General features: G+C 53.3%; 1 non-coding gene across 1 annotated transcript; it reads left to right on the top strand.

Annotated features, from left to right (window-relative positions):
- Window positions 1-547: 547 nt before the first annotated feature.
- Window positions 548-619, top strand: TRNAE-UUC (transfer RNA glutamic acid (anticodon UUC)). The gene has a single exon. It is a non-coding gene; the product is annotated as a tRNA-Glu (tRNA).
- Window positions 620-10,654: the final 10,035 nt, after the last annotated feature.

Genomic DNA, 10,654 nt, shown 5'->3' with positions numbered 1-10,654 from the left:
CACAAAGTTTTGTACCTATTAATGCTAAATAGTTTTATTTGTTGTGATTATTGCTCTTTTTTTTATTTTTTATTTTTTTTGGCTGTGTTGGGTCTTCGTTTCTGTGCGAGGGCTTTCTCTAGTTGTGGCAAGCGGAGGCCACTCTTCATCGCGGTGCGCGGGCCTCTCACTGTCACGGCCTCTCTCGTTGCAGAGCACAGGCTCCAGACGCGCAGGCTCAGTAGTTGTGGCTCACGGGCCTAGTTGCTCCGCGGCATGTGGGATCTTCCCAGACCAGGGCTCGAACCCGTGTCCCCTGCATTGGCAGGCAGATTCTCAATCACTGCGCCACCAGGGAAGCCCCCTGTGATTATTGCTCTTTATTATTGTTATCATCATCGTTACTATTATCAGTTTTTTTTTTTTACTTTCGGCCGCACTGCACTGGCAGTGAAGGCACAGAGTCCTAACCACTGTACTGCCAGGGAATTCCCATCATTATTATTATGAAAGTGTTTAGTTGGGGTCTCGAATTTAGTAGGCACTCAATAAATGATGGTTTGGGAATTCCCTGGTGGTCCAGTGGTTAAGACTCGGCGCTTTCACTGCCGAGGCCCAGGTTCAATCCCTGGTCAGGGAACTAAGATTCTACAAGCCGTGCGGCGCGGCCATAAATAAATATACAAACAAACAAATAAATAAATAAATGATGGCTAAATACAAACAATACTAGTAACAATAGTAATAATAATAAGCACTTATCACACAGTGCTGAGCGCAGGGACACACATTGTAAATCCCCAATCTGCCATCCACACTAGTAGAACATGCTGTCCTGGATTGAGAGTGCAATCTTAACAGGTTTGGGGGGTTCTTGACCCTCAAGATGGGCCGGCCCCCATCACTAGAGCAAAGCCCAGCCCCCCACTCACCTGATAGGAGCGGCCACACTGCTCGGGGCGCACGCACCTGGCCCGGGGCCCACAGGTGCGCATCGTCGTGGCAGGCGCAGCCCTCAGCACAGGCAAGGCCACCGCTGGGCGGGTGCAGCCGGGCAGGGACGCCGAGGTGCCATGGGCGGCAGGGGTCCAGGCAGAGCTGGTAGCGGCTGTGCTTGGGGCCTGTCGCAGCTGACAGGGTGGAGAAAACAAACGCAGCGACTAGAATCTGCACCCTGGTGCCCCGGCTCCCTGCCTCTGTGCTTCAAATCCCGGCTCTGTCCCCGACCAGGATCTTGTTGCTCACCTCTCTACTAGGGCTCAGCCTCCCCATCTCTAAAATGGACTCCTAGGACTTCCCTGGTTGCGCCGTGTATAAAACTGTGCTCCCAGTGCCAGGGGCCCGGGTTCCATCCCTGGCCAGGGAACTAGATCCCACATGCGTGTCACAACTAAGAGTTTGCATGCCGCAACTAAGGATCCCAAGTGCCACAACTAAGGAGCCAGTGAGCTGCAGCTAAGCAACCCTGGGGCTGCAACTATGGAGCCCACTTGCTGTAACTAAGACCTGGAACAACCAAATAAATAAATAAATATTTTAAAAATCAACTATACTCTTTAAAAATAATAATAATAAAAAATAATAATAATAATAATAAATAAATAAATAAATAAATAAATAAAATGGACTCTTTAGTACTGGCCTCAGACTTGTTTTGAGGACTAAGCAAGTTAAAATAAACTATGGGTTTGGGACAGCACCTGGCACATCATGAGCCCATGATAAACGTGACCTATTGTTATTCTAGAAACAGCCCCTAGCCTATCCTTCCCTCTCCAGGAGCACTATCCCAGCCCTCTCTCCCCGACTCCGAAGATTTGAAGGGCTCCCTAGTGCATGATACCAGAGAGTCACATCTGGATCTAACATCATGGGGGCAGGGCATGGTTTTAGGGACGTCCTGATCCCCTGATGGTCCCATGAGGATTTTTGGTGCCTTTGGGTTGGGCGAGGGAGTGGTGCCCCCCAGAGAACGTGCCTTGTCCCTATTGCATCCCTAATGTTCGAACCTCTGATATCCAAGCATTAGGGAGTCAGGAAAAATTGTGGTGCAGTGGAGGAGGGCAGGATATTTGGGGGACAATCAGAAAGATATGAATATGGACTCAGTTTTTCATATCAGGGAATTCTTGTTCACTTTGTTAGGTGTGAGCAAATCATGTCGTTTTTTTTAAGCCCTATCTGTTAGAGAATCACGCTGATTTATAGGCTTCCATGATGTCTGGGACTTGCTTTACAAAAAGTGAATAATAAGATGAGGAGTGTGGTGGGTCAAACAAAGTTGGCCACAACTTGGCCATTGTTAAGCTGCCTGTTGGGTACAAGAACCTCCACGATACTATTCTCTCTACTTTTGTTTGTGTTTGAAATTTTCTATGCTAACGAATTAAATAAGAAAGAAAGAATTGCAGGATGTTGCTATAATAAAACTTCTTCCATCCCTGGAGAAAGAAAGTCTTGGGTTCCAGTCTAACAATGTCCTTTATTAGCTGTGGACAAGTGACTTTAACTCTATGAGCCTCAGTTTTTCCAGCTGTAAAATGTGGGTTTAAAAAGTCTATGAGCCTCAGTTTTTCCAGCTGTAAAATGTGGGTTTAAAAAGTCATTGTCTGTCACTCATGGGGTGTTTCTGAGGAGGGGACAGCAAGAAGTACATGAAGCCCTCAGCCCCGTGCCTGGGACAGTATAGATGCTCAGGAAGTATTAGCAGTTTTGGGGATTGCTGGCATCTCTGGGAATTAGAAAGGTGGACATCTCAGGTCAGGCTCTCTGAGGGTAGAAAAGGACCTCTAGGACAAGGAATCACAGAGTCAGCCCAGGGGTGGAATTAAAATATACAGCAGTCAAATAGAATTGCTCCAAACCAATTAGCATGCATCCAGCTGGAACCTGGGAAGAGTCTGGAAGCCCTTGCTATACCAGGCTTTGGAATGTGAGAAGAAGTTGGGGGCCCTCAGGAGTACAGAAGTGTTTCGGTCTTTTAACACTGGGCGTGGCCATCTAGAGCTTGTGATGAGTTCCTGCCCTACTCAACCATGACTCACCACAGAAGGAAGAATTCCTCCAGGGTCCAATGGTGACATTTGCACCCTGGCAGACTGCGGTGTACGTCTGCAGGGCCCAGCAGAGGATGCGGTCAATGCCCCCAGCAAGACACAGATCACAGATACCACTGAATATGTATGCACCTGGGTTGGTTTCGCTGGGACAAGAGGCAAATGGCCCCTGGGGGTCCTGCAGGAGCCAGCACTGCCTCCTGGCTGATGCAAAGGCCCTGAGGTGGGGAGGAGACGGACGTGTTGTAGGAACAGCAGAGAAGCCAGTGGGGCTGGAGCCGAGTGAGCTAGAGGGAGAGGGAGTGTAGGAGGTGAAGTGTTGGGGGTGGGGGTGAGCAAGGAGAGGCAGCACGTGAGGGTCTCTTAGGAGGATGTGTGAAGGTTAAATTTCATTCCAAGAGCAATGCAGAACCATGGATGGGTTTTTTTTTTTTTTTTTTTAATAATTCATCCTTTTTTTTTTTTTTTTTTAATTTTTGGCTGTGTTGGGTCTTCCTTTCTGTGCTAGGGCTTTCTCTAGTTGCGGCAAGCGGGGGCCACTCTTCATCGCGGTGCGCGGGCCTCTCACTATCGCGGCCACTCTTGTTGCGGAGCACAGGCTTCAGACGCGCAGGCTCAGTAATTGTGGCTCACGGGCCTAGTTGCTCCGCGGCATGTGGGATCTTCCCAGACCAGGGCTCAAACCCGTGTCCCCTGCATTGGCAGGCAGATTCTCAACCACTGCGCCACCAGGGAAGCCCCCGGTGTTTTTTTTTAATTAATTTATTTATTTTTTATTTTTGGCTGTATTGGGTCTTCGTTGCTGCGCGCGGGCTTTCTCTAGCTGCGGCAAGCGGGGGTTACTCTTCGTTGGGATGCGCGGGCTTCTCACTGCGGTGTCCTCTCTTGTGGCAGAGCACAGGCTCTAGGCGCGCGGGCCTCAGTAGTTGTGGCTCGCGGGCTTAGTTGCTCCGCAGCATGTGGGATCTTCCCGGACCAGGGATCGAACCCATGTCCCCTGCATTGGCAGGCAGATTCTTAACCACTGTGCCACCAGGGAAGCCCCAGAACCATGGATGGTTTTATCAGAAGTCTGATGAGATCAGATTTATATTTTAAAGGCATCATGCCAGGTTGCTGGTGACACAGGGGTGACCAAGACACACCCCATCCCTAAAGACAGACCCCAACCCTGTCTTTGGGGGTTTCAAAAATCAGGGGAAAGACAGAGATTGCTGAGGAGGGGTGTGTGTGTGTGTGTGTGTGTATTAGGAGGAGTGTCTCCCAGTCTCAGAATTTAATAAAGGAAGTCAAGAAAAGAGAAATGCTCTGGAGTGGGACGGGGGAGTTTTTCAGCTAAAAGTTCATCTTGATTTGGGTGCCCAGAGCCCTGGGGCAGGGGAAGTGCCTGCACCCTCCCTGGGCCTTTTCCCTGGGTTCCCAATACTTGCAATGTCCTCCCTCAATCAATGTGGCCCCCTCCCTTCACTCCCATGGCACTTCCCCACACGCTGGCCACCCTTGACCCCGATATTTCATACTGCATGCCTCTTCCCCAGCATTCCCCAGCCCCACCCTGCCTCATTTTGCTGGCACCCTCTTTCATCTGTGTATCTATCTGCCCTCTCCTGTCTTCTCCACTGGAATGTCAGCCCCTTTAGGGCAGGGTTTTGTCTGTTTTGCTCACTACTGAGTCCCTAGCCAAAAACACTGCTTGGCACGTAGTAGTTGTTCAATTAACATTAGGTTTGGTTACTGTGAAGTGAGTAATGACTTCAGGGCTTGTCTCTGCCTTTGGGAGGAGGTGAGACAGACTGGGACCTGGGACCCTGTGCTGCAGTGCTGCAATGCCTGCACCTGGACACACCTCTCCTTGAGCAATAAAATACAAAGAAACAGTATGGGACTGAAATAACTGCGTGCATGCACAGTTGGGGCAAATTCTGGATCCAAAAGATACAAAGAGACCAAAAAACCCAACTGCCACTTTTGAAGAGCCTGGAGCAAAAACAGGGTGTCGGGAGCAAAAGCAGGGTACTGCGCATGCCCCCTGCACACAACACCACCTAAGGGGTGGGCAAACCACCTAAGCCTCCCCTCCCGCCCGACCCCTGGACACACCCCTACCCTCACCCCATATAAGGAACAAGCTTGCCCCCCTGCTCAGGGAGCGAGCAAGCAAGGGAGCCTGTTGTTTGTTCTCGCTCCCCCCTGCTGCAGCAGGGGCCCCAATAAAGCCTTGCCTGAATTTCTTGTCTGGCCTCTAGTCAATTTCTATTGATTGGGGAAGGCCAAGAACCCTCGTACAGAGGGGCAGGACAGGGAGGGCAGAACCCCCACCTTCCCCCCGCCCCCCCACCAGTCCCTTCTGCTGGCCTTTGGAACATGCAATGGAATACTTCCTTTAGACAAAAAGGGGTTTTGTTTGAGGGACATTGAACTCACTCCTGAGAGGTGCATGGGACTGGGGTGGGGGAGGGGAGTCCCTGGGTCCCATGAGTTAGCGGGTCCCAGGCCGTCAGGATAAAGCCCTCACTCCATGTCTGTCATTCAATGCCCTGTGGGCCCAGCCCTGGCCCATGTGCAGCCTCATCCCTCTCCAGGGATGACTGAGGTCATTTAGGCCTCAGTTCAGATGTCCCCTCCTCTGGAAACTTCCCCTTACCCCCCAGGCTGGCCTGGACCCCTCCCAAGGGCTCCCACAGAACCCGAAGTGTCCCTCATTGAGCCCCAGTGACTCTCCCTGCGCTTCCCCCATCACAGCCCCGACCGCCCTGGGTTGTTGCTGTCTGAGCACAGCTGTCTACGCCAGTGGAGTGTGGGGTCCACTGGACAGAGCCAGGGACATTGTCAGTCTTTGCTGTGTCCCCAGCATCGCCCAGGGCAAGGCCTGGTCCAGAGTGCCTCCAACCCACTCTCTAGCTGTGTGGCCTTGAGCCAGACCCCTCACATCTGTGCCTCAGTGTCTCATCTGTGAAAGGGGTAAGAAGGTGGCTCAGGCCACCCCTCAGCTGCCTGCTGAACTGGGGAGGGTCTGGGCAAGGCTGACTCTTACTTCCCCCCAGGACGGGGTGACTCAGGGCTCTGGAACAACATCTGTCACCAACAGGGCCCCGGGGTGCAGAGCCCTGTAGTTCTGATCTGAGGGCAGAGTGACATCAGTGCAGTGTCTTTCCCTAAGGTGAAGAGTATAAATCAATCGAATAATGACAGCTAATACTTGACAGCATTCACTGTATTGCCAGGAACTATTAATCTATTGGATTCTCACAACAACCCCACAAGCAAGGTACTATTGGCATCATTTGTTTTTGTTAAAGGGGAAACTGAAGCACAGAGAGAGGTTAAGTGACTTTCCCAAGAGCACCCAGCTAGGAAACAGTGCTGATCGAATTCTAACCAGGGCCGGCTGACTTTGGGATCTGTGTTCTCAACCTAAAGCCTGTACAGGTATATTGGGCAATGCCTGCTTTTAAAAAATAAAATAGAAAAAAAGGGAATGGAAAGTATTTGAGGACTTCCCTGGTGGCGCAGTGGTTAAGAATCCGCCTGCCAGTGCAGGGACACGGGTGCAATCCCTGGTCCAGGAAGATCCCACATGCCATGGAGCAAGTAAGCCCGTGCGCCACAACTACTGAGCCGGAGCTCTAGAGCCTAAGAGCCACAGCTACTGAGCCCGCGCGCCTAGAGCCCGTGCTCTGCAACAAGAGAAGCCACCGCAGTGAGAAACCTGCGGACCACAATGAAGAGTAGCCCACACTTGCCACAACTAGAGAAAGCCCACGCGTAGCAATGAAGACCCAACGCAGCCAAAAATAAATAAATGAATAAATAAATTCATTTAAAAAAAAAAAGAAAAAGTATTTGAGTGTCAACTATTTGGTGACACTTTCTATTATGTGTATGTACATATTGGTGTGGCCAAATATTGGCCTAATCCTTGGATCTTGTGAACCTGTTACATCACATGGCAAAAGGAACTTTGCAGATATGATTAAGTTATGGACCTTGAGATGAGGGAGGTTATCCTGGATTATCCAGATGGGCCCAATGTAATCACATGAGCTCTTGACAGTGGAAGATGGAGGCAGAAGTGTTAGAAAGAGGCAGGAGAGATTTGAAGCATGAGAGGGACTGGGCCTGCTGTTAGTGGCTTTGAAGACAGAGGAAGGGGCCACAAGCCAAGGGATGTGGGAGGCCTCTAGAAGCTGAGAACAGACCTCAGCTTACAGCCAGCACAGAAATGGAAACCTCAGTCCTACAACCACCAGGAATTAAATTCAGCAATAATCTGAATGAGTGAGAAAATGACTCCCCTAGAGCCTCCAGAAAGGCCCACAGCCCTGCAGACACCTTGATTTTAGCCTGATGAGAACTGTGTCGGATTTCTGACCTATGGAATTGTAATGTCATAACTTTTTGTTGTTTTAAGCCACAGAGTTTGTGGAAATTTGCTACAGCAGCAATAGAAAATGAATACAATTGGGTCCCCAAACCAATTGTATCTTGTACTGTGAGTCTTCATCAAAAATATTTGAAAGACTGCTTAATGATCCTGACAAAGGTGGCTCGGCAGCAGGGCAAGGATGGGGAGAAGAGTGTATGTTTGTCCTTGGGGCACCAGCCAGCATCCACTGTCCACTGCTAACATCACCCCAGCTTCTGCCCAGGCAACCTCCACAGGGGCGGAGCCTGGAGTCAGGCAGAAACCAATTGGGGAATCATCCCACCCCACATCCCTGAGCCTGGCCAGTGATTGGTTCAAGAAGGAGCCAGTCACAGCCACTGAGACACAGTGAAATTATGCTGGGGCTTCCCACCTGAGGGTTTCTCTTTCCTGCTGGGCTGAAACCTGAGTGCCTGCAGGTCTGGAGCTACTCTTCTCTGGGTGAGCCTGTCAGGACAAGGGCCAACATGGCAGGAAGCAAGAAACCAGGGCTGATGACACTGTTTGAACTCCAGATTGAGCCAGGCCTGAAGTAGCTACTCTTACATCATCAATTACAATAAGCCAACAAAATGAGCTGATTGGTTTTCTGTAGCTAGCAAGCAGAAGACTCCCGGCTGGCATGGAGAGGAAGGCAGTGCCCATGCCCTGAAAACCAGTACAGTGGTCACTCACCACAGACTAGCAGGTGTCTCCGGGGCTGCATGGGGACGCCATGCTGCTGGCACCGCTGGGCATAACTCCCCAGCACGGTACACAAGGTCTCCTTCGAACCCCCGGTGGCACAGAGGTCGTGGACATGGTTCTCCATGGGGACTTGGGCCTTGGCTGGCTCGTCGCAGGCCTGGAAGGGCCCTTTGTGGCCCTCAGCAGCCCACAGAAGGCCAGGGACTGTACTGGCCCTCCCTGTCGTGCGGGCACAGAGGGGCATGGAGCAGCCAGCTGGGCAGCCCCGGTCCTTCCAGCTGAGCGCAAAAAGACCTCTGTGTCGGGCAGCAGGGAGTCGTCGGGGCCACAGAAGTCATCCCGGGGGTCCCCATTGAAGTCCCCACCCAGAGGGCACCAGCATAGGTCTCGGGCACGATGACACATAGGTGGTTGAACCAGTCATAGGCGACTAGGAGGCCAGTCTCGGTCTGCAGCACCGCCCCGGAACCACTGAAGTACACATGCACAGGGCCTCCGGCCAGGGGCAAGGGCAGGTGGGCCTGGGTCCCATTAATCTGGAAACACAGATGGGGCCGTGTCCATATCAGACACCCCCGGGTGGGCCCTGACTCCCTCAGGACCCTTGGGATGGGCTCCCCAGGGGGGTTGCTGACCCCCTTGGACTTCTGGCCCTAGCCCCTGCCCCAGCTTACCTGGACCCTCCCGGGCGTCTGAGCCTCCGTCATCACCTTCACCCTGTGGGCACGCACCTCGATCCGCCCTGCCCCTGTCACGCTGGCTGTGGGGCTTAGGTGGTCATTCTCCACCCACGCCATGAATGCCGGTGCCCCCGGCCAACTGGACAGGCACAGCTTAGCACATAGTGCCAGACCCCCTGGGTTGTGAAGGTGGCCCCATCAAAGGTGCGGTAATGGGGGTCACCTGACACCCAGGTGCTGCCTCTCGGGACTCCGCAGCACCAGGCCCCAGCACGCAGGAGACATGCGGCCCCATCTCCGCGAGCCGGGGGGCTACAGTGAGGGGGCCTCCCAGGCTCTTACCCTCGCACGGCTCACGGCAGTGGGGGCTCAGCTCTCGAGCCCCCAGGGACAGGATATGGCCCTGCCGGGGCAGCCACAGGGGGCCGGGTGCACGCAAGCCCCACCAGTGAACACGTAGCCAGCGTTGCACATGCAGCCCTCACGGCACGGCCTGTGGCAGGTCAGAGGCACCTCCTCGTGTGGGCAGCTGGCCCCGCAGATATCGGCACATGTCTCCCAGTGGCTGTTTTCAGGGCAGAATTGTTCTGGAGCAAGCAGAGAGAGAGAACGAAAGAGATCAGTATCAAGCTTTGAGTTCAAGACAATCTCAGACACACACACACACACACACACACACACACGGTAGGGCTGTATCCTCTCAGACCCCAGAACAGGGCCAGATGTTTTTGTGCAGTTCACAGCCTGTGCAACTGTACACAATGTTCTTGGGCCCAGCTCCCACCCTTCTCTTTACTATCTCTCTCCAGCTCACCACAGAAGTCAGGACCACGCCAGGTGCCCACGGGGATGTCAATAGTTTGACAGGCCCAGGTGACGGCAGCCAGTGCCTGACAGGAGACAGCCAGGCTCCCGTTGTCTGAACGTAGCTCCTCCACACAGCTGTCCACGAATGGGCCCACAGGGAGGGTCCAGGCACAGGCTGCCAGGGGCCCGTCAGCTCTGAGAGCTGCCCACAGGCCTTGGGACCTGCATACCTGGCCCTCAGGTGGGCTGGGCAGCTGGGCCATTCTGAGCTGCAGGACCCCGCCTCCTGCCAGCTGGCCTGGAATGACCCAGGCTCCAACTGGGGTGTTCCCAGAGGGGTCAGGGCCTCGGGCCCACACAGGCCCTTGGTGACAGTGACCTCAGCTTCTGGTTCCACAAGCTCCAGATGCCCACGCTGGATCCACAGTTCGAGGCTGGTGTCCATGGCCAGGCGGGTGGCTGAGTCCCGTACATGGACCGCAAGCCCAGCCTCGGGGATGTAGAGGGGCAGAGGAAGCAGACGCTCATTCACCTGTGGGGACAGGATACAGCACTGGGTTCAGGGGCCTTGGCACGGTTAGACTATGGGGGAGGCTCTCGGTGGGAGACACTTGAGATAGAAATGCATGTGTCAGGTGAGGCTCAGGTTATGGTGACACTCTTGAAGGGGGAAGGGGATGTAGATGGGGGTATTTACAGCAGAAAATGTGGAAGAGATGCCCAAGGGAGTGGGTGAAGATGGGGGTGAGAACAGGGTGGGCGGAGCCCGTGGGCACTCAGCGTTTAGGGTGACAGCTGATGAGGTGGCCCAGCTGGAGAGATGGGAGGAAAACTAGAAGCCTGGGGTCTTAGAAGCGGGGAAAAAAGTGCTTCAGGGAGGAGAGAGGTATTGGGCGGTGTCTAAAGCCGCTGATGGTCAAGCAGGACATGGATGGAGGAGTGACTGCTCGATGGGAGGCGGGGGGCCATGCTCATCAAGGGTGGTTTGGGAGAGGGAGTTCCCTGGTGGTCCAGTGGTT

This window comes from Eubalaena glacialis, chromosome 18 (assembly GCF_028564815.1).
Source record: "Eubalaena glacialis isolate mEubGla1 chromosome 18, mEubGla1.1.hap2.+ XY, whole genome shotgun sequence".
Lineage (NCBI taxonomy): Eukaryota > Metazoa > Chordata > Mammalia > Artiodactyla > Balaenidae > Eubalaena > Eubalaena glacialis.
Note: the sequence above shows the minus strand (reverse complement) of the source record. Positions and strands in the feature narration are given on the sequence as shown.